General features: G+C 43.9%; 1 long non-coding RNA gene across 1 annotated transcript in view; it reads left to right on the top strand.

The window, feature by feature from the left end:
- Window positions 1–436: 436 nt before the first annotated feature.
- LOC134873284 (uncharacterized) overlaps window positions 437–24,464 on the top strand; it is a 40,054-nt gene continuing 16,026 nt past the window's right edge. Inside the window, exons 1-2 of the long non-coding RNA XR_010166943.1 lie at window positions 437–536; window positions 1,037–1,158. This is a non-coding gene — a long non-coding RNA (uncharacterized LOC134873284). The remainder of the gene's footprint in view (window positions 537–1,036; window positions 1,159–24,464) is intronic.

Here is a 24,464-nt window from a genome sequence, read left to right as displayed (position 1 = left end):
ATATTATTCTATGACCCTTCAACGTTTTAGGAAAGTTGTAGGGAACTTTGTTGAAGACTAGCTTCTAAATTTACCGTCTGTTTTGGTCTTAGGCTACATTGTGAAATACCACCCAACAACATTTCCCAAACAGCAGCTGTACACTAACTCTACTACTATCATCAAAACCCACTAACCATTGACTTATTAACATCTTCATGTTTTTAATTTATGTTTTTAATTTAAAATTTCGGTTTATCTTCATGTTATAGTCATCATCACCAGAAAGCGAATCAGTGTATAAGCAAACACTTTAAAACTTTTACAATTGACATACAGAATTCAGTACGTTTTACAAAAAAAGTCGAAATCATTAATACTTTCTGCAGGCCAAATTTACAGAGGCTCCCTAAACGCCTCACAAGCATCGTTAACGCGTCGGACTTCCGTGCCCAGATGAGGATCTGGAAAGCACGCAGAGCAGAGGACACAACCCACACAGGTGTGTGACAGAAGCTCATTGAGATTTGAGAAGAATAAAGTACTAAACTTCTATGGTAAGATTTACAGGAATTGAGGGGGGCTCCAGAGAGAGGGAGAAATCTGCTAAACTATGTTGTTGCTGTTGGGATAAACCAAAGCCTGGCGTCTCCCTCCAATTAAGTAGACTATCATGTAAGTTAGCTACCCACAGTTACTGGTTAGCATTGACATATCGCTCCAAAAGAGTTCAATTCTTTGCCAATTGTGTTGCCAAAGCCAGCCAGATACAACGTAAAATGTAAAGTTAATACGTTTAACCGCCCACCTCTTAATTGTGGCTTGTAAGCTAAGATACCTTAAACCCATGTGCAGCTGCAGCTATAGAGCACATAAGATAGTTTGTATGTCTTTTAATTATGGTTAAATCAGATGAGTATACACCGAACCATAAATGTAAAAGCCAAAATATATGCATTATGTTCATCTGAAATCATTTACTTAAATCATCTTCATTGAAGTTAGTATATGGACTGTTTCGGACTACATGATAACTGTTGTCAAAACTTGTGTGCAGGGTGTTTTCAAATGAGTGAGACTGGATCCCGACTGAGTATAACTCAGCATAACTGCTAGTGGATCTCTTTATCTCTTGGACGCTGACATCAAGATGTAGCCTACTGCCATTCCAAGGGGACGGTAAGAACCAAATAAAAGGAAACCTAACGAAGGGGAATTACCTGTTGTTACATAAACATTTTGACAAATATAACTTCCATGTTGATAATTCTAGTTTGTAGACGTGAGTCTAGTGGAACTAATTTAGTTTTTCTAAATTATTTTAACACTTGTAGCTATTAAAGAAGTGAATCTCAACATATAACTTTATATACATTATTTGATTTGTTTTACTTTTCCTTAGTCAGTGGTTGTGTTTATTGCTGGATGGAGGTCGTACTGCTCTGTGTGTAAAGTGTGCTACCGTTAATCTCTGAGTGAATTTAGTGTACCAAGTTAACCAGTTACAAAATCGTACTGTAAGATCTTGGGTCTGAAGATGTCTTAGAGAACCTCAGACATTGATACCTTAGATACTAAACCCAGGAAAGCAGCTTAGATTCCCCACTGAGGGAAAGGTTACATGTTACACTTTCAGTAACAGACTTGATAGGGCACCTGCAGCAGTTCACAGTATGACTTCTGAATCGTATTATTAATAATTGGAATACCATATCTTGAAAGCAAAGACCAAATATAATCTTTAAACAAAAACAAAAAAGACACCACTCTATGTAAATAAATTCCATTGTTGACCAGCTAGGCTGCACATGTCTTGGAGGAGTAAGACTGTGAAGTGAGAATTAGAGACAGTTTGAGCTGGGTAGTGATGGTTGAATCAGATATATTTCTAGCTGCCAGCTTCCTTGGGAAGCGTTCTCCCAGGCTACGTTCTCCTCTACTGTCAGTCCTTTTTACTGGCCAATGTACAGCTGAGGTTTTGAGAGACTTCAGCCGGAACATCACCTGACTGTGAAGCTCTCCCCTTACGCTATAATGAACTAGCCCTGGAAATCAATCTGCTGTCTCCTGTTCAAGCAATATCATCTATTTGATCTTGATTGTGCATCAGTGGACCACAACATACAAGTGAATGACTAGCACTGCATCTGTTCACCATCCCTTTTTGTCACCCTGATGAAGACTTGCAGGATGAATAGTATAGATGACCTGAGCATGGCAAAAGGAAAGAAGGCCTGTTACAGGGGGTGAAATCTGAGGAGAGAGACCCAGGGAATCCAGGATACCTGAGCTGGCAATTTGAGCCCAACGGAAAGAGAAAACCTTATCCCAGGGGAGAGTGGTGGAGCTGGACAGTGTATGAGTCGGGGCCCAGGTACAAGATGAGCCAACACACCGCTCAAACAGTAGGATGAGGTTTCACTTCAATGGGATTAACAGGTGAGCCAGGCTGGTTGCTCACTAAGATGTACAGTACACTCTATCTCATTAGCGGCACAGCCAGTGACATCTCCGTATGGGATGGGCGAGATAAGGTGTGGTGTCCAGTGGTTTTGATTAAAAAAGAAAAGGTTTCTGAGTCCACACCGCAGGTTGGTATTCAATGCCTGCCCATTCCTTTGTTATCTCTCGTTGGCTGTAAAGCAGTCAGTGAAGTGGAAGGAATTTGAGGTATTTCCAGGGTCTGACAGGGGAGTGTGTGCGCGTGTGTGTGTGTGTGTGTGGTTTGGGGGTTTAGGAGGGTGGTCAGTCAGTGCCCACCCAAAGCACTGCAGCAGCATGATGCCTCCCAACACACATAAAGAAGCCTTGTCTTACGCTTTACCTTCATTCACTTTCCTCTTAGAAACGTCTGGTTTCCACATGCTTTTCTCCAGCTTCCTTTTCTTTAGTTTGTCTCTATTTTCCCAATCCTTCGGTCTTCACACACACACACACACACACACACACACACACACACACACACACACACACACACACACACACACACACACACACACACACACACACACACACACACACACACACACACACACACACACACACACAAACTGACTACTAAACTGGCAAAAATGATAATTATATAAATCTTAATTAGTTTCCAGGGATTAAAAGTGTGCAGATTTGGTGAGTGAAGAAAATACTAACAGCTTGAAACCATGATTATCTCACTGCGTAGGTATAAAATTGGGGTTAATACCTGAGATGAAACAAACGGCTTAAAAGTCCCAAACCTCCTTGTGCCTGCCAGGGGATTCTGGCAGCATCATAATGACAGGGATTGAAATACTGTTCCATCACAGAAAGAAAACACAGAATATTCACAATTTATTCAAGAGACATGTTTCATCTTACTAGGCTTTATGGGTCTCCGTACATCTTCTAAATAAAAGATGATGAATTGCACGCGCAGGCGTGTCTCGTACAACAGGAAAAAAAATCTCAGTGTTCAATGATAGATAAGGTTTTCTTATTTTCTTTCATCCTCAGTGTTGCAGCTTTTCTCTCTACCCCCTTCCTCCAGTTTCCCTGTATCCTCCTCTCTCTGTTAATGCAGTTAATGTACACAGCATTATTGAGAGTGGCTGTGCTTGCAGCAGGATTCAGATATTAGGTGGCTCATTTGGTTAGCTCATTGACTGCTATCAGATTACAGGTCAATGACCTTAATGACCAGACAGCAACACAGAGCAGGGATGGAAAGTAGATAAATGAACAGCAGCATGGTTGGTTTGTTGTCGGCTGGATGGATGCCTAAATGTGGCAAGGGGCAGATGATGGGATATTTATCTGGGAGTTGAGCAAATAAGGGGCACAAACCGGCACTAAGAGAAATCATACTCCAGGAGCAATGTGCCTAGACATTTCCCGTTATATAAACCATTTCAAATTTAGGATCAATGGTTTCTAATGCAAATTTGTAGACATAACCTCCTAGTTGTAAATAACCTGTAAAAAGACTCACGCTCATTTCTAGTCTTGTTCAAACAGGCAACAGCATTGTGTTAAAAAACGCCCCCTAATTTATTGAAATGATGCCACCATATGTGGATTACGCAACAATGGCAATGCAGAGGGCTACAGCAAAACACCACAGGATCAACAATGCAACATTATCAGGCAAGACGCTGGCCAATCAAATACATGAAAGCACACATTCCTGGTTGATTTCTTGAAAATGTGAACACTTTATTTCTACTGTAACTCTTAAGTGGAGTTTTTGGATACATACATGCCCACCAACACAGCCCAAGGAGCGTTTTGAGGAGTTTTTTCTCGTGATTTTGGGATGCTTATTTGGTTGCATTTCAACGTCTTACGTGATTCAACATATCATCCTCCTCTCTTATAATTCTACTGTGTTTATTAACTTTTTTTGTAGGGATAGTTGAAGTTGTTATTGCATTTGCACAGTAAATGTGTACTCACTGTGATGGAGGAACATGCCAAATTCACGGTATTATATGCTGCAAATACGTACATGATGAGGACTTAATTGCTTCAAGCCTCCTTATGCTTAAAGTGCCAGTCATCAGTGTTGGTGAAAACTCTGATTGAAACCCTGACCGCATAGCATTTAGCACATTTTGATGAATGTTGTGTAGCGTGAATAAGCTCTCTTTACTGTTCTGACGGACTGCTGATCATAAAAACTCACAACATTTAGGGAAAAAGTGTTAGTGTGGGTGATTCAATCATTTCTGAAGGGATACAACAATAGGAATAGCTTGGACTTTTGTGTCTAGTTGACCATTCTTCTGCGCCTTCAAATAACATTTTGAAACAAAAATGTGTCTTCATACTATCAATGACATTTCAATTCTTAAAATAGACTTACATCCTGGTATAGCACTTTCTGATTACAGGAACAAATCCAGAGTTGGCCTACAACAAATCTTGACATTTTAGATTCTTACATCAGAAATACATTTCTAATGTTTAATGCACACTACTTTGACTTTATGAAATAATCTAATTGTACGGCTTGCGGCAAAAGGCTAAATTAAGAAACACTTTTTTTTCAAGGCCTTGATGTCAACATACAGTGCAATGTCACAATCAGTACCCCGGGCTCAGATATATAATTACAATGGAAGTGTGACAAGGTTCACTTACACAATGTTGTTTTCTTTATGCTGATGCTTTGTGGATGTGCTGATCAGAATGATTAAACAAGGGCGTAGAGAAGATGGTTTTCTAAAACGGCTCAGAGTGTTGATGCTAATAGACGATACTGTGCTCTTGACAACATCAAGAGTGACATAATTATTAAAAAAGCACATAAATACATTATAATTAAGCATACAGCTGTAAATTGAAGAACAACTAATTGATGGACATTATGCACTTTAAACAGTTAGGTTGACTTCATTATCGTTCACAGTGAGGCGTTGTGAAAGATACCTCTGCTCTGGTGTTCTTCGCTATCTTCACTACTGATAGAAGCACCCTGACGTCAGTGAATTGACATGGAAAACATATGGGAAACAATTTAATAAAGGTATTATTTTTTGCTGCTTTCTTTGCCAAAAATTAGGATGAAGAAAGCGTTGAAGCATGTAGTCTAGTCCACCATTTCGAACATTGTGCAGATGTGAGCCTTGGCTCAGAGTGAGGCTCGGAACAAACAGTAAAACTGGCCAAGTTCCTGCTGAAACTATGGCCTGATATTAGTGATGATCCCTTAAATGCACTCTGACTGAATAAACATGGATGCACACACACTTGGTTTAGGTAATGGAGATGACAGATTTTATCAGCATGAACTGAAGTAGATAAAAAGATGAGGATAAAAAGGATAGGAGAAAACATGTTGTGAAGTTATTTAAATAACATTTAAAATGTTGCATAACATCACACATGTTCACCATTGAACTGGGATGCATTTGTTGAAAAATGTAATACTGACAAACCTAACATTTTACATTTTGATTATATGTATATGAAGCAATATTTATAAACGGTTCCACATCATGACATCATTCAGGTCATCGAGAGAGGTATTCTCTGCCTGCTGGCTGGGCCTCGAATGCTTTGATTGTTTTTAAAATGGAAACCCACGCAATGTTTTTCCTTTTGATCTTTTTCTTACACTCTTCCTACATGCCTCTCCCACCAATCCCTCTCCCCCCTTATCCCTCTCTTTGGGTCATTAGCATGTTGCTGATGGGGGCTGGTCATCCATTGAGCAGCGCGGGGTGGTTTAGCCAGGCTGCAGCAGGCCTGTCAGGGCAGGTCATTAAGAAAACGACGGGTCGGGGAATACACAGACAAGGTTGATTGGTTTCCTGCAGCCGTCAGCAGAGCCCTGCAGCATCTCCTGACCCTGCAAGCCCCATCTAACCTGCACACATACACAAACACATACACGGCATGCACCTGCACAAGAACACAGAAAGCTTCATACACACCCCTAACCTAGCCCTGACTAAAGGCTAAAGACTGGGAAAGGACAAGGAGCCGCAGCGAGGCGATTACCCATATCCTGATCCGCACAACCCAGCCTGTTGCCAGTTTTTAGATCAGCTAGTAATAGTGTGCAGCTTGGCACTAATCCAAACAGCACGCCTGCTGCTCACTTCTGAACTGACAATATGAATGGACAACAAGTTCTGATATTGTTGTCTTGCATTTAGAGCAAAAACTGCTATATCCAAAAAAAACAACCTGATGTTGACCCCAGGTTTCTTGAAAGGTCACAAGTGGGATTGAATGCTGCTGTGTGCAGGGAGAGGTTCTGTCATGTGTGCTACCAAGCATCCATCTCTGCTGTCTGTTGTGCGCTGTGAATGTCAAACCCAGAGGCTCTGACACCCACCACCCTTTCAACCCCCCCCCCGCCCTTACGCCTCCCTACCCTACCTGACCCTCCAGTCCCAAGCAGCCCCGGCCTACCTGATGAACAGAGCCTCCTGCCTGGGGCTTCTGTGCTCCAAATGAGCCTTATAATAATGTTACTTCAAATGTCAAAGGCAGGGTTATTAGCGCTTGTGTGTGTGTTCAGGGGAGTGGTGTTTGGGTGGGGGGGGGGGGCGTTTGGGGGGCTGAGTGTCTTGTGTAGCTGCCACAGCCTTCAATCCATCCTTCAGTGTAATCAAATGCATTAATGTGTAAAAATGCCATTTAGCACAACACATCCGACTGCAGGCTGGTTAGTAGACACTGATAGACAGATAGGGTTTGACTGACAGTCCCCGGCTGTGGCCTGTCTGTGGGTGTCATTGACACATAAGCCATTCTTCATGCTTAGGCTCAATCATAGAACCAGCTTTTCTACTTGTGGAATAGCTATGCAGTGAAAACATAGTCCCTAAATGACACACAAGGACACACCAACACACACTCATGTAAGACAATGCACAAACTCTAGCATTAACCCACACACTGTGCTTGTTAATGCACAATATAATTGCTAATGGGACCTGTCTTTCGGGGTGAAGTGGTGTTAACCTCTGATCAACCCCAGGTCAACCACTTATAGGCTAGATAGAATTCATTACATTTTACCCACTTCATCATCAGCATCTGACTGACCAATTTCACACCCATGACAATGACAAACACTCGAGCTGAGGAATGAAAAAGGCAATGGGAGATTTTTAGCAAGGACCCAAGTAGATACCATTTATTCTCTGTCTCGCATATGAGACTCGTTGCATTTGTAATTGCGCCATGCTGGCCTGCTGATTGGATATTTTTGTTTGTGTTTATGATCTGGCCAAAAGTGTTGCCTTAGCCAGCTAGCCTGCCAGCTAACTAGTCAGTCAGCCTCCAGAACTCGTGTCAGAAAGGCTGTGTTTAACTCTCTGTGTCTGCCACAGCACAACAAAGCCGACGAGGCGGCAATTAAGATGTTAATAGATAGCTTCATAATGACGACAAACCAGAGGGAGGGAGGGGGGGGGGACCCAAACCGCAACAGATTTCCAAGACTTCTAATTAATAGCGATGGCAATTAAAGTGTAATTCAGCCCATTTCCCTCTTTAGCGTTCACTCTCCCTCGCCTCCAATTGCCTTTTCTCACTCGCCAAAAGCACTGGAGGGTTGTGACGCATTCTTTTTAGAAAGTTACATTTTTTCATGTACGCTGTTGGCAGTTTGGATAAAACACCCTTGTAGACAAAGTGGGCAAATAACTAAATCACTGAGTCATCTCCTTGGGGCTAATCCTCTGCTGCTTTATTGAAGTATACTTTTGATATGGATGAACTGGATGAATGTTTTGCATTTTTATGTCATGTAGTTGTCTGTGTCTGTGTGTCTATGTGTGTGACAGTAGGGCCATGCAGTAAGGCAAGGGCAGGTGAATGATAGGAACTCTAATTAGCAGGGTTGTGGCTCCTGTGCTGCTCGAGAGACGAGTCGTCGGGGACTCTGAGGTGCCAGGCTCAGTGGGGAGGACTCAGAAAAACAGCCTTAATTGGTGAGAGTTATTTATAGACAAAGCACCTCTTTCAAGGTTAGTGGGTTAAGTCTGTTCAGCCCTCTATATGGGGACCAACATGTTGGTGGCAACAAACAGGCCACTGCCAAAAACACTGCCACATCTCCCTAACTCTCATCACTGTACACGTACATCATAAATCCAATGCAACACAAACGCACACATGTACCTTCCCCATGCACTTAGACATGCTGTTGACACCCTCTGTGAAAAAGTGAGTGAGAGAATAATGGAGAGAGGGAGAGAGAGTTAGGAAGATGTGGATGGAAAAGACAAGGTGGGGAGGTTGCTCCTGGGTTGAATCCCTCATTGGATGCGTCTTCATCTGCTGCCCTATCCTCCCGGGGGCCACTGCTTCTCCATTTCATTAGTTTGTCAGCCTGCACGAAGGATTGTGCATTAGGCCTTTAATTTAGTGGATAGCCAGGGGCTGGATGTGTTGCCTGGTGTGACTCTCAGCTCCAACCGTCTGGGATCTAACTAGGATCAGCTTAGCCCAACCTAATGCAGATACCCACACACGCACACCACAGTGCACCCACCCAGTGCGACTGTAGGAGAGCCATTTATCTACTGTCTGTTTATAAGAGCACTGCAATATATGGATGCAACTTTTTCATAAAAAACACCTCACTACTTTAAAACTGATGAAATGCCGAAAGCTTTAATTAAGCATTTCTATATAAAATAAGGGAACCACGTTCCCTAGTTTAGTTTGTTTAATATTCAGATTATCTGTCTCAATATGACCGCACATATTGGCTTTACACCTAGTATTATAATCATTTACTAATATGGGATTTGTTTTGAAAGTCTCCAGGAAACCTGTGTTTTGTTTTATAAAACTAGGAATATTACATCTATCTATCTATCCCTCCCTCCATCCATCCATCCATCCATCCATCTATCTATCTCCATCAATCCACTGTAATCTATTTATGTATCAACAGTTTGAAATGAGCTGTTACAGAATTAGTCACACTCTTTAGAGGGTCTAACCAACAGTCCAAGCTGATGGCAGCTTTCTTCAGTGAGTGTGAAGTGATGCTGGTAGCGTTACCCGTGGCATCAAAGGCTTTTCTCTTTCAGACTGAAGGAGCTGCACATTGAAGGCCTGTCTCTCAATGTCATTCAAGATATCTATTCATCAGACTGACATGCAGTGAGGACTGGGTGGGATGTGGGTGGATTTCCAATAGGGCAACAACTGTATGCCACAATGCTACAAACAACAAACGCATGTACACGTTCTGAACTGCCCAATTATAAACACTCATGTGTGCGTTACCCTGAAAGCCTTGCACCCACGCAGGAGCAATGTTACACAGAACAAAGAGCAGAAGACAAAGCCCTGTGCGAGACAGCGAAGTTGTCCATCTGACACCCCAGTTGAAAATGTCCCTTCACATCTACTCTTGTTTTTTCTTCTTTAAATACTGCTCCCCCTTCTCTGTGACCCAACCCCCCCTTCCGACTTTTAACCCTCCAGCACCCCTCACTCTCACTCCCCCGCCCTGGCTAGCTCCACGGCTCCCCCTCCATGTTTTTTGGGGATGAGAGAGGAGGCTAAAAGCGGTGCTGTTTGTGGGGATGGGGGCCCTTCTTTTGTTTCCTGTTACAACATGCATTTCATGGGGAGGCCTGGCTTCTGACCCTGCCGAGCACACACTGCGCCGTGGCTAGGAGCTCCGAGGGAAAGGCCCATCTGTGGCATCCATCAGGGCTGCGCTCTCCCGCTGAGATACTGTCAGAAGCCGGAGGGGTTGGTGGTGGTGGAGGGGAGACTTGCAGGGGCACTAAAGGGAGGGGCCAGGGGTGGAGAGGTTTGTTAAAGAATGGGAATGAGGAGGGTAAAATCAGGCTGAAAAACAGACATAAGGAACACAGGGTCCTCCCAAATTTGAAGTGGAGCTGAGGGAACGGCTCAAATGTTTTCTGTGTGTGTGTGTGTTTGTGTGTGTGTAATTGAAGCAAAGAGTGTAGACTAAACACTGAAACATATGGTGCATGAGAAACTCAATGGAAGAAATGGGCAAGGCTGACAACACAACCACATTTCAGTTAACAACAGAAATGAATTTAACTGTTTAAGATGCCTGTTGCATAATATATTACATATACATTTGTAGTATGATATTGCGTCATACAATACTGAAAAAACAAAACACCAAAGCAACTTCTTTTCCATTTTAGACAGTTATTTTTGTTACACGTAATGTTTTTAAATTTGGCTGCAATGAATCATCAAATCATCTTCTATCACAGACCACCTGGATATTTGTATGAACCCTAGGGCACACACAAGAGCTGACACACATGCAAATGGACACAGATGAAACAATCGTTTTATTTTCTGAGGGCATACCAGAGACAGAGGTTTTCAAATACCAGGAACCCAGGTAGAAGCTGTGGAGGGTGGAACTGAAAGACACCAGATGTTGCTCTCTGCCTTCCCTCTGCCATTCCTTTCTCTCTGAAGAGTCTCTTATGTTGTTGCACATACCTGAGGCACTACAGAGGGAGAAAAGTGGATTGGTTTGAAGGTCAGTTTAAATAAAAATACTTCAGCAAGTATGACAGGCAGGGTGTGCTCTGGATAAATGCAGTGCTCTCATGCCAGCTCGCTGAAACTGATTGATTGACTTGTAAGATGTCACGGACAGGCTGGGGAGGCGGGGAGAGTGAGAGAGGCAGAGAGATGGCGAGAAGGATATGGCTACTGTTGGATGGAAGATGAGACATATATGCGTGTGTCTGCACACACACATGCACATTCACACACAGCTGGTCAGCTCCGGCCTGGTTCTGGTCAGTTGCCCGTGACCACGGTGGGCGCAGGAGTCAGCTGTCAGGCTGTGACGGATTGATACAGACACCCCCACCCCTCTGCCTCCGCCCCCGACCCTTCCAAACCTCCACTTCCATCCCTCAATCCCTACAGCTCTCTACCCCCTCCTCCTTCTCCTTCTCAGCAGCCGGCCCATGCCTGGTGGACATGTTTGAGAGACCTATCGAGGGAGGGTGGAAGAGGGGAGCCAGTCTCCATCTTGGCTGTTGCCTGTATTAGAGCATGTCCCCATGTCACCCTCGCTCAGCCACTCTGTTAGCTTCATATCTGTTAGCCGTGTTAGCTGCTTGGCTGTGGTCCTTCTATCACTTCATCTGGCCAGCTGACAGCAGCCTGCTGGAGGTCCCTCTGTGCCTGTTGCCCTGTACAATGTGGACTGGATGTCTTACTCTACTCCAGCATCTTCACTCTTATGTGGATGATGCTGTGGAAGCATATTGGACCATTCATGGCAACGTTTTTATCGGTGCAGAAACAGTTGTACAATGTCTCCTGGGGTTCTGCAGCACTTATTTTTTATGTGGTCATCACAATAGGGCTTTGAGTTTACAATTACAATCGTAAGGCTCCCTGAATTTAGAGCCAGTCATCAGTTGAGTTTCCTGACATCTATAGTTTGGAAAAGCTAATCCATTAGTGCTAACTAATCAACAGTATATATTTAGACACTTGAACGTACAGTCTGCTCCATTCTGTTTGGCTTTTGCTTTATCACAGGCTTGTTGTCTCCATCTACATTGAGCTCTCTGCCTTTATTTATCAGTCTCTGTCTCACCTCCATCTTTCTCCGTCTGTCTGCCTGTCTCCCTGTCTCCCTGTCCCTGTCTGTCTCTCTCCGTCTATCTCTTTCTCCCTGACCGGTGTGAAGTGTAATTGAAGGAGCAGTCTTCACATGGCCCACAGGCATGGAGGGGACATTGTGTGCGCTGTGGCGGCAAATTGCTCTCCTTGCTCCTCCGAGCCTATACCTCTCCTTCACTTCTTTCCTCCTCCTCCTTCTCCTCCTCCTTTCTCCATACCCTGCCCATCTTTTCACTTCTCTATTAGTCCACCCTCTCTATCACGACTCACCTCTCCCTCTCCACTCCCTCCTCATCGTGCTTTTGAACTATTCCATCTTTGTCTGCATGCCTGTTATAGGTTTAAAGTACTTGGTATCATATAAAAAAATAAAAAGCAACCTTTCACTTCATAATGAGGGCGTTCATAGTCATAGTAGCTTAATATCTACACTCTTAGACACACCATATTTCACTGATAATGAATGACAAGTGTCTTATGGAAGTTCTTGACTTTAATGTGATCATCATCATCTTAAATTACTTTAAAAACATCACTACATAATCACTTATGACGCAGCATATATTCATCACGTGATACATTTTTATAAGCCTTATCATCATTGTCTAGTTAATAACTAGTCAGATGCATCCATTAGAGACATTTAGTGCATTAGAAGGTAGTATTTGTGTTCCTGAGTACAGCAATGATGCATTATAAATGCCCTTATAATGCAATTTAGATTAAGAAAGTGTCCCAATATACTTGATATGATTTAATAGATAAAAAGTATTTCTATTTATTGGTTAGAATACATGGAAAAGGGACAAAAGAGATGGAAAAGGAAATACTAAGTGTGTTACTTTTGACTGTATGTTTGATTTCCAATCAAAAAGCCAAAGGCAAACCAACAGGTCTAGAAGTAAAACCAAACATTTTTTTTTAGAATTGAGGAGGAATTGAGGGTACATGGGGCAGAAAAAGGGGTTGAGAGTAGAGGGAACACACACCCACCTGGGTTGGTGAAAGAGACATAGTGTCTGTGATAGGGGATGTGAGAAGTCTCCTATATGAAGAGAGATTTGAGCAGCCTGCCTGGAGAGAAACCCACACAACAGAGAACAGCTAGAGAGAATGAGTGAGGGAAATAGACAGAAAACCTGAGGGAGGGAAAATGGGGAGAGGGGAGAGTGGTATTCGGGCCGAGACGAAGAAGCGCATGCTTCATTAAGTGAGGAAGTAATCCTGGCTAATTAAGGCTCTCCATGACAGCACTGTCAGGGATGACTGATCCTTCAAATGGCACCTCCCTCTCCTGACTGACAGCCAGTCTGCTCTCACCGCTTTGAAGGTGAGAACTTTCTTACTTATTCCCAAAGCTTTTTTTTCCTTTGTCGCCTCTTATCCACAATTCAAAGTGTGTTTCTTTGTTTTTGAATCTCATTATCATTTTGTAGGGAAGTGTATGCATGTGTAAAGGAGGGAAAAGTGTGTGATGACTTGTGTGTGAAAGTGTGTGTCTGTATGTATGTTTTCTTGCCTAAAGTATGGATGCATGTGTGCATGGGTTGGTTACGAGTGTAGTAATTGCTGCAGTACCTGGGCATATACGAGAGGAAATCAGTGGATGGAAGGCGCAGCCCATTGATTGCTTGACTAATTAATCAGCTGCATTGGCTCCATGTGGATCCAGGCTTATTGAGTGGAGGATTGGCGCAGGGCCCTTTATGAGCCTATAATGATTCCTTAGCCCACTGAGTCAGGGCCTCACCTGGCCTTTAGCTCAGCTGTGGTAAAAGTGCACAATATAGTAGCTTTGAAAGCAACCTTGCTTTGGCTAAAAGTTTATCTTGTCCTTAAACGTAAACTCTGATGCAATTGGAACATTAATGCATCCACACAAGCATAATAAGCATGTTTGACTGGGATCACATTTTCTTGGGCAGCAGCATGTTTAGCTCTTATTTATAGAGTTCATTTTCTCAGTGGGGTGCTTTCTCTACATGACCCAATGTGTGCTCAAACGAGACACCCTACAACCACATGTGCACACTGACCTATGCCTTTCACAGAGGAGCAATGTTGACAGTTAGTGTCCCCCTGCAGGAGAGCCCAAATGAAACGGCAACCTGAGCTGAAACCAGAGAGAGCAGAGGCCATGGTATATGACCCAGACAGGGTTGTACTGTCCTGCCTGACATCAATCCTTGCCTGCCCCCCCGCCCAGCCTAGCTCAGCCTAGCCTGTCCCAAAACGGGGGACTGCGACCGAACACTCGTAAACATGCCTATAAAAGTCCTGTTTGTATTGCACCAGAAGGCTCCCCTGTCCCAACCCCCCGGGCTCACGTGAGTGCGCACTCACTGATGATCGACTATCTTGGGGCTATGGCAATCTGAGTGTCACAACAGGTGTCTCTGTGGGTATGTGTTGCACAACGTCCCTGCATATGTACATTGTACACTGTACATTCATTGTTTTGTTATTAGTAAAACTATGTAATGTTATCAAACATTTTTTATTATTTACTGTATTTAAAGCAACACATTACACTGTACACGTGAGTCGGCTGCATTTGCATGTTATTGTATGTGGATGTATATTTATCTGTGAGTACAAGCCTGTTGCTCTATGTTCAGATACTTAAAGTATAAGAGTCCACTTTCCTTAGCTCCATGGGGATTTTTTAATGGGTGGCTACATTAACACAGCCAGGCTCTAATAGCCTCCTTTTAGGTTGTTTTTTTTCCCTCAGTGCCAGCAACTCATGAAATAGATGATTTAACTGCAAGAAGCCTCTACATCACATGCAGAGTTTGAGATAAAAGTCAACACAAAATGGAGCTGCAGTAAGCTATCAATTTAGGGGATTGGGCATCAGTTTATCCATATTCTCCAGCCATGGGTAAAATAGATTATAGAAATTGTAATTAGTTGTTGTTCGTCCAGTAAAGGGTGTTTAAACCACATTGCACGAATTGTTCGAATTGTGTTTCTTTGAATATGAGTAAATCAGAAACATTTACCACATTGCTTATAGACAGGTTTACCTAATGAACATAACTTGCAAAATGCTCCATCTTAGTGGGCACATGGTGGTATCAGAACAGCTGGCTATGGGCTGGCATGCTGCTTTGGAGATGGACAACAGTAGCTTTCTCCCATTCAATCCCATAAGCTCCCTCTGTAAGCTCCCTGGTTCCCTCGGGTGGCTGGACTGGAGTTAAAGCAGTAAGACCCAGGCAGTTAAAGTTTACAGTGTCGTAAAGAGGTCTCACGCGGGCCAGCTCTCTAAAGATAACGCTAAATACACAGTGATTACAGTGTATGGTCAGCGGGTTGGAACTTGGAACTACAGATGAACACGCAGATGATTTGCAGATTGTAACTAAACTACATGTTTAAGCATAATGTTTATAACACTGAAATTCTGCACATGTAGGTCAGTCCACAAGTATTTAATGCTCCCACCTGGCCCACTCATCAACTGTCTGCAAGAACTAAAAACCTGGATGACCTCTAACCTCCTCAAACTCAACAACGCTTTGTAAAGCGACCTTGAGAGTCCTGAAAGGCGCTATATAAAATTAATTTATTATTATTATTATTATTATTACTAATATCTTAATATCACTTAACATATGCTGAATGAGCTTGATTGTACAAGCATGCATATTATTATCATATAAAGTTTTCCCAGAATTATCATTATTATACCATTTGATTGTAATGATGCCTGCGTCTAACTGCAGAAATGTCAAATAAGCTAAACAGAGGACCACATGAGACTTCTGTGGCTTTATATCCCCTAGTTTCTACTTTGCAGCTCCCCAGTGAGACCTTGTGTGTGAATGCATGAGAGACAGGGAGAAAAGGAGAGAGATGGATTGAGAGAGGGAGAGAGTGATTGTGTTTTAGAGTCAATGAGCACATAGGGACGTTTTTAACCACAGTCACAAGACGCCAGTATAGGGTTAGAACAGAGATGAGCTCCTGCTCTCAGAATAGTCCCTCGGAGGCCATGAGGCCCCCGCCACTGACCCTGGCCTGCATTCCAGTTGGCAGACACACAGTTGTTGGGTCAGACATGGTTCCTGGACTGGCGAGGGACAAGACGACATGGGGGGGGGGGTAAAGTGATGCAATGTGGCCCATTTTACAGCTGACAACTGCACTCCTTTTTACACGCCCCTATAAGGGGAAAGAGAAAAGGGGTTGTATTGTAGTGCGTGATTTCTGTTTCTAGTCTTTGTGTTTCCTACAAACTTCCACTGTCTAAGTAAACTCTTCTTCCCGAGTCCAGTAGCTTAATGCCTACCTAAATCCCACATCCCTGCCTTCCCTGCCTAGCGACCCCCTACCGCTTTACACCCCACCCCGTGAAGTTGGACAGTAAAAATATCACTTGCATTACGCATGCCTGAAATAGCTTCCACTGGGAATATAATATATAAAAGACTACAAAGAATACATTAGGACAATTTCTATTAGAGGACAGACGGTTCAGAGGAAGGTAAAGGGGTACAGTACAGAAAGCTGACTGTACTTTATTATGTCAGGGAAATGGAACAGTGTGCATTATTGGTGCCCTTGGCATTGACTGTATGATCACTTTCAGATCAATATAAGCCTTACATATGAGGTGGTTCGGGGTCAAGTTTGAGTGCAACAACATCACTGACTTTTTTTTCAGATATCACATGTTTTTATTGTTGAATATATGATTCTCACAGTTGTAAACAGGCACACCTGCAAACTTTCCAGTACAACCACAGTAGCCTTGTTCAAGGGCATGTTGTTGCTTTCTCAACCCACAGTTTTCACCCGTTCCCGCAAATTCAGCCTTTGGCACTTCAGTCAAAAGGCAGCTACTCTGACCTCTGAGCTACCGCCACCCCTGAACCCAAGTGTACCAAACACTCAGAGTGGGGACTAGCTGTGTATATGGAGATTGAGCACTGATCTGTGTCTCCCCAGTGGGAATGAGTTTATGGAGTGGCATGGAAGAGTTGTATGGACTCTGTCTTTTATTTTCAACACCCTACTCCCAGGTGGTGACAGCCCAGTGCTAAGTGCGGTAATAGCCAATTGATTTTGTTCTCTTTTTTTGTTGGTGGCTAGACATAAATCAAAGTGTCTGTCAGGACCTAGATGTAGTGTGTGTGTGTGTGTGTGTGTGTGTGTGTGTGTGTGTGTGTGTGTGTGTGTGTGTGTGTGTGTGTGTGTGTGTGTGTGTGTGTGTGTGTGTGTGTGTGTGTGTGTGTGTGTGTGTGTGTGTGTGTGTGTGTGTGTGTGTGTGTGTGTGTGTGTGTGTGTGTAATGGGGGTAGTAAGGCTTCTGTTTGGACTAGGGGAGAGTCAACAATTAATCCAGCCTCTGATCTGCAGGCTACCGTTTTCATGACCCTCAGTCACAATCCAATTGGGACTGCCGCTTCACGAATGGGCTTATATCAACACAGTGCTTGTTCCACTGGATTTATATGGCATGGTCTTGTGCTTTCCCTTGTGTTTCATTTAAAAGAAGAATATACATGATATTTAGTGATTCATTTTCAAATATATTAATGGAGATTTATTAAATGTTTATAATGTAATGGAGTAATATCTAAAAACCTTTTCAAATTTGTATTTTGTTGCTCGTAAAATGAGCTTAAGTTACGCAAAAAATATTTTCTAAGAAGCTCCAAATCCCCAGTCCCCCTCCCTCCAGAATCCAAGACACAGGGCGAGAGGTGGAATCATAGAGAACACAGATGTGAGCAACACTGGAACCATGTTAATCCTTTTAATTCAATTATGGTAATAGGGATAGAGCTTCCTTCTAAACAAAACACAGTATGCAGGAGTTCAGCAGGCAGCGGCAGGGGGAGCCTCTGATGTAGGCAGAAACCCAGTGGGAGGCCTGGGGGTCTCCTGGGATACCTCCCAGCTCCCAGGACCCCTACTGGGGCTCTCCCCCCAAAGGCTTTCCCTGGCCCAGCACTAGCCTGTGGACTAGGGTGGCAGGGCAGGACAATATGCCTGGGACAATGGGCTTTGAACCACACACACAGTGGGCCTATGTAGCCAGCTGTGGCCATTCCTATACAGACCTAGTAGGGATGTGGGGGGAGAGGGAGAGGGTTGGATGGCGTGTAATGTGTCAGGATTGAGTATTAAATGGGGATCTGCCAAAGTGCTTTGGGGCCTAGCTTGCTTATTCCTCCCGGAATGGTTCTGTGCAGCAGTAACCTGCTAACCTAGGCCAGACTGACACCAGCACCTCCTCCACTATGAAAGAGAGAGTCTGTTCCCTGGGATGAACACAGGACAGAGAGGGGGAGCAGAGGGGGCTGAGAAAGGGAGTATGTTTTTGAAACAGTTAGACAATCTGTTTGGATTAGGCCCACTGCCGAAGAGACATGGAAATGATGGGCAGCCAGGACGAGGGGAGGAGAGGAAGAGGAGAGAGGGAAGGAGACAGATGGAGAGGAAAGGTGGTGGTGGAGGGGTTGAGAAGAGGCAATGGGGGGGAGGTGAGGAGAGGAGAAGGGTCAGAGACTGGAATCTCAGGATCTAAGGCTCTTTTGGCTTGATAGTTCCCAGATGTTTGCAGGGCCCCCCTCGCCCCTCCTTCCCCTCTGTGTTGCTCTTCTGTGGTGAATACACAGGAGCCCAGTTAGCCATGCGGGACAGATGGATCAGTGGCTGTGTGGAGATGGGCCTCCTGAGGACCAGAGGAAATGGGAGGCGAGAGGCATACTCCTCTCCCCACAGCCACAGGCCAGAGGGGGCAGACCGGGCTATGTTTTCTTATCCTTCTTCTACCTCAGGCACTCTCAGTTGACAAGGGATGTGTGTGACTGTGTGCACATGTGTATCTTTGATTGTTTGCATGTACCTGTATGAACTTGTCTTTAATGGCAATGACCACACACTGCTGTAACAGCTTGGAGAGAATTAATAATAGCAATACATTGGTAGAAAAGTGTCGCAGTCCTTTGTATATCTACTGAACACTGCAGTGTCTACATTGCAGACTGCAGAATACAGGTGGCTGGTCACACTGTAGCCAGTGCTGAAATTCTGGCGCTGCTAGATTTATGGCCTCTGGCTGCAGCCGGCCATGTTTCAGGATGACAGCGTGTTCTTGCCCACATATGTGCTAAAACGCTTTCTGTTTCCAGCTCTGCTCCATACTGCCTCTACTGCCTCAGTCCTCCTCAGCAGAAGCAAATGTTGTGGCCGTATATTAGCAGGTTGTTGACTGGTGACTGAAGCATACATTTGTCAACATATTAGAAGGTGTCAGCACTTGAACAACACCGCTCCTTGCCATCTTTATTACCTCAAGTATTACATAGAGCATACCATTACCAACACTGGCTTTGGTTAAAGTTACTTTTTGTGGGTTCTCTAGCGACATGCGTATTGTACATTTCTCAGCCGATAACGAAACCGATGTGTATGAATATTTGGCCATTGTCGATACCAATATTTTTCTGTTCATTCTTTTTATTTTGTTTTCCGTTTTGTGGCAGGGAAACAAGCTATAAAAATACCCAGGCTATTAGAAGATTTTGAGACAAAAACTTTGATACATCTACGGAAACACAAGTTTTCCTCACATCTACTCCACTCAGAGATGTACTGGGTGCTGAGCTTTATTCATCCAATTGTTTTTATCCCAACTTTGTGAGTCAAAGCTGGGGGGCTCAGAGAATGTAAGCCCTGTAGTTAAAGAGGGCTTTAGCAGGCTGCTGTATCACTTAATTGTGAATTGATGTTAAAGTGTTCCCGCAAATGTTCTTTTGGAGACTGAAGAGTTTGTGTACTTCTGGACACTTTCAAACCGAGAGCCACACGAAGGGAATATTTCACAGTAGCCCTCACTTAATTTGTGGTCATGGTTGCCAGATATGGAGAGAGACATTCTATCTCCCTAGAGAGGGGTGGATATCCTCCTCTGGATGTGGTGGGGGGAGGGTATTTTTGGAGCATCTCATGGCTATTACAGGAGACCTGGGAATGGGAATATGCTTGTGTGTGTGTGTGTGTGTGTGTGTGTGTGTGTGTGTGTGTGTGTGTGTGTGTGTGTGTGTGTGTGTGTGTGTGTGTGTGTGTGTGTGTGTGTGTGTGTGTGTGTGTGTGTGTGTGTGTGTGTGTGTGTGTGTGTGTGTGTGTGTGTGTGTGTGTGTGTGTGTGTGTGTGTGTGTGTGTGTGTGTGTGTGATGTGAAGGAGGGAAAGATTTGGGGGAGCTGCTCTGATCAGGATTCCACAGCTGGCCCATGTCACTCCTTGACCCTTTCCCCAACGTATCCCCCACAAAATAAAAAGTCTAGACTGCGCTCTGTCTCTCGCCACTTCAGAGGAGGACACAAAGGCACACGGCGAGATGGGCAAGATAAATTAAGTCGTAACTTTCTCTTTCCCTTAAGGACTGAGTTCAAGAGACCGTCTTCATGGCAAGACACAGTGTCTATTAAGCCCATTAATAAATAAAGAAAGGCAATAGCGCCACCAAAGAAATAGATATCACACTATTACTTATTTAACCACTCTTCTGAATTATTTATTGTTTATTCCAAATGATCTTTTTTTTCGAGTGTACACTTTCAGCTTGGGTATCCCATGTGAGTGCTACCAGCGGCAGATGATTTGGACAGCCAAGTTCAACTTGGATGAGTTTGTGAGGGGGAAACGCGTGGCTGCCTGTGCAAAACTACTGCAGGGGGTTGGGGAAAAGATCCTTGATGATCGTGTTACTGACATCAAAGAATCAGTACACCAAAGTCAACAGCCAAGCAGTATTAAACACCCACTAAAAGACAGACACAAACTCTCTCTCTTCCTCTTTCCCACTCATTTACTCTATGTCTTCCTCGCTCTGTTCCTGAAACATTCAGGGTCCGTGGAGACAGATAAATTATGGGGCTAGTGGCTTTTTGAAGTCTGCTCGGCATCAACACCAATAAATGCCGACCATGGCCCGCCTCCCCGCTCCTAAATTAAGTACTTATTACCCCCGGTGTGACTTGACCATGTGGACCTTAGCAACAGTGTGTCTGGGCAGGGCTAAAGGCCTGAGGTCGGCCATGAAGAGAGGCAGTGGGAACAAGCAGAGCATATGTCCTCTAATGAAATAAAGACCTGGGGTACATCGAAGCTGAATGATTTACACTGATGCACAGTGACCTCTGAGAATTCATGAGACAACGCTTGTGCGTGACTTATTGACTACCTGGCACACATGTCCTTATGGATAATAATCATCGAGCCCTTCCATAGTGTTTGTTTGTTTTTTGTGTTTATACATCGTTTACCTCTTGCTAGGGCACACACTTCATCATTATCACTAAATCATTCCCATCCCACTGACACAAAATGCCTTTAGTTTGTCAGATAATGTAAGACATTGCTACTATTTGAGGTCTGGGTAAGTTATGCAAGGTTGGTTTCTGCAGAACTATAAACCAATAACAGAAGCTGGCACTTACATCAAATTAAATGCCACAGTACCAAGTACAAAAAATGTTCGGCGGCCTAAAACAAAAGGATTGAGAAGAGCCAAAGCACACTGGAGAGAGGAGAGTAAAGTTGAGAGAGATAAGTAAGCTCATTCTCTCGGAGCACCCTTTAAAGTAGTGCCAAGGCCCTTTATGGTGCCTTTGCACTGCATCTGCCTCTAGGGAGAGATGAGGTGCAGAGTGCGTTCCTCCTCTCCTCTCCTCTCCTCTCCTCTCCTCTCCTCTCCTCTCCTCTCCTCTCCTCTCTTCTCCTCTTGTAGCCTGACACACGCCTGTCTGGCCACTGCAGCAGAGAGATTGTATAATCCAACTGTGTAAAACAGTCTTTTACGGCATTGTAAAGATTTACTATTGGAGTAAATAACGCTGGGAGAACAGGGCTTTTAAATGGAACCCAATCAATATGTCAGAGGACTCTGCAGTAGAGGACAGGGCTGTGTCTGACGCCACACACAGGTGGGCAGATCAGTGAGCAGTACACCTAGGAATACCAGCAGGAACTCGCAACACCTTACTTCAGCAGAAAACTGCCAAACAACTCCCCAGCATGATCAATAATTCTGTATTTTGGATGGTAAACTGCTACAGAACCAACTACACAAGATGGAGTCCAGTGAAAGTTTAACATGACACTGTGGGTCATGAACTTGTCATAGATGATAAGATCTGCAATTTTTGTGGTGTAATGTGTAACATTGTCAAAGATGAATAATATCCCTACACACATGCATGTACATTAACACACCCTGGTATAAATTCAACACTTAGCTCCCTCACACGGACGCGCACATGCACTGGTGTGCAGAGAAATGCAGACATGCAATAAATTTCCAAGCAGAGTTGGTGTGCGCGCAAGCACACACACACACACACACACACACACACACACACACACACACACACACACACACACACACACACACACACACACACACACACACACACACACACACACACACACACACACACAGCCCCTATAGACGTTCACACAGAGACACCCCGGCCTCATGAGCAATAAATCGCACAGCCCATCTAACAAGTTCATTTCCGGAGGCCAGAGAGGATGGGTCCTCTGACTTTGGAGTCAGCAGCCTTGTGAGGATCAATGGCAAGAGACGGAGAGTGTGGGCAAGAAATCGAGCTGAGATACAAAAATCAATCAGCAATTTAATCGCTTTGGGAGGGAAGACTGAAAAAAAGAAGGCAGGGGAAAATTCCACCGCTTTTTTACTTAAAAAAGCTACACTTTGATTTAACCCTTTGACATATTGTATACATCTCTCAGTTTTATTGAAGCTTTCCTCTATGACAGGAGAGGCTCCAATGGGAGCAGATCTATTTTCAGACGCAAGATCACACAACTGCTGTTTCTCTCTGCAGGCGTAGATGAGACGCGGTTAATGTGTCAGGAATAGCGCAAGGCATAAATGAGAAATTCCATTGTAGAGCTTTAGCTTTTAACTACAGGCATGCTTTTGTCAAAGCGTGCACACAGTCATTATGTGCAATCTGAGAGCATCAGCAACCTCACTGAAAAATGCAAATAAACAAGTTGCTCTAGCTGAAGCTGTGAGGTCAGGGTGAGTTGTTTGGGGGGAGTTTTAGAGCATTTTACTGTTTAGTGCTTGATGAAGGAAAATGTCTGTGGAGGATGTGGTTGATTTGGGGCAGGGTGTTGAGGAGGAACTCCTTTAGGTCAATGTCCGAGACTTGGAATTGACTCTATTGAACGAGCAAGCTTTAGACTAATAAAATGAGTGACAGCCTCTGGCTGCAGAATCGAAGATATGGATCCTCTGAGGAGAAAAAAGCAAGCTGGAAAAAGGAAAACATAGAACCACTACTCCAATCACCTTGGCTAGGAGAAGAGACTTAATAGAAAGGGAGTAAATTAATTGAAAAGGGTTGCTGTCTCTCTGTGGATAACTCGCTGTTTTTGCAATTGTGCCCCAGTGTGTGTCCTTATAGTTTTTTATTTAATTCATAGTACATTATATACTATATATTGTTATGTACATTTATAAATGTATGTTCTTTGGATTAAGTGTTACAGGGTTTTGTTGTATTTATGTCGGTGGTTGTGTGATTCCCCCAGAACTCAGGCATTGCTGAAACTTAGCAACAGGAGCCAGGGGCCTCCCTCCCCAGAGAGACTGGCTGCCGAGACACATTCATTACCCAGAATCTTGGGCTGGATTAAAAATTCATGCTGTTTACAACAACAAAAGGCCCCCCCCCCTTTTAAAGAATATGAGCCATTCTGAACAATGGCTTCACCAAACCGTGAGCAGATCGCTGACATCTCAAAGGAGACCAGCGCTTGTGTATAAGTGTGTGTTTGAATTTGTGTGCTGCCATCAGCGAGTGTTGTGCTTGCTCAGTGTATGCACACACCCTCATAGGCAGTGGTGATATAAATAATGACACTGTTTACTGCAGCAGGGAGTGAAAACAGCTTACGGGCACTTGAATAAGGACATGATTTCCTCAAAGTCATACGCCTTGTCATGCTGTTTACAGCCATAATAAAGGAGCATGTATTCTCTAACGCTGCACATGTGTCTGGAGGTGCCAGTGCGCTTTCCTTAGAATGATTTTGATTTTGTGAGTGGGTGACCCTGCCTTGACTCATTGACAAATGCCTGTGTGCTGTGCTGTCCTCTGATTTGTTGGCAAAAGGGCCGCGCTTATGAGCTCTATTCAGCCTTAATTAGCACACTCCACAGCGATCATTATATCAGGTTCCTGTGGTGACGTCTGATTGCATTGTCCCTGTGGGGGGGGCGAAGCTTTACCGATGGGGGAGCACGACACACATACAGTACACACACACATTTATCTCCCAAGACCACACACGGAAGCGCATAAGTAAGGAGGCACGGACATATAAAAACATACTGTACA

This window comes from Eleginops maclovinus, chromosome 12 (genome assembly GCF_036324505.1).
Source record: "Eleginops maclovinus isolate JMC-PN-2008 ecotype Puerto Natales chromosome 12, JC_Emac_rtc_rv5, whole genome shotgun sequence".
NCBI lineage: Eukaryota > Metazoa > Chordata > Actinopteri > Perciformes > Eleginopidae > Eleginops > Eleginops maclovinus.
Note: the sequence above shows the minus strand (reverse complement) of the source record. Positions and strands in the feature narration are given on the sequence as shown.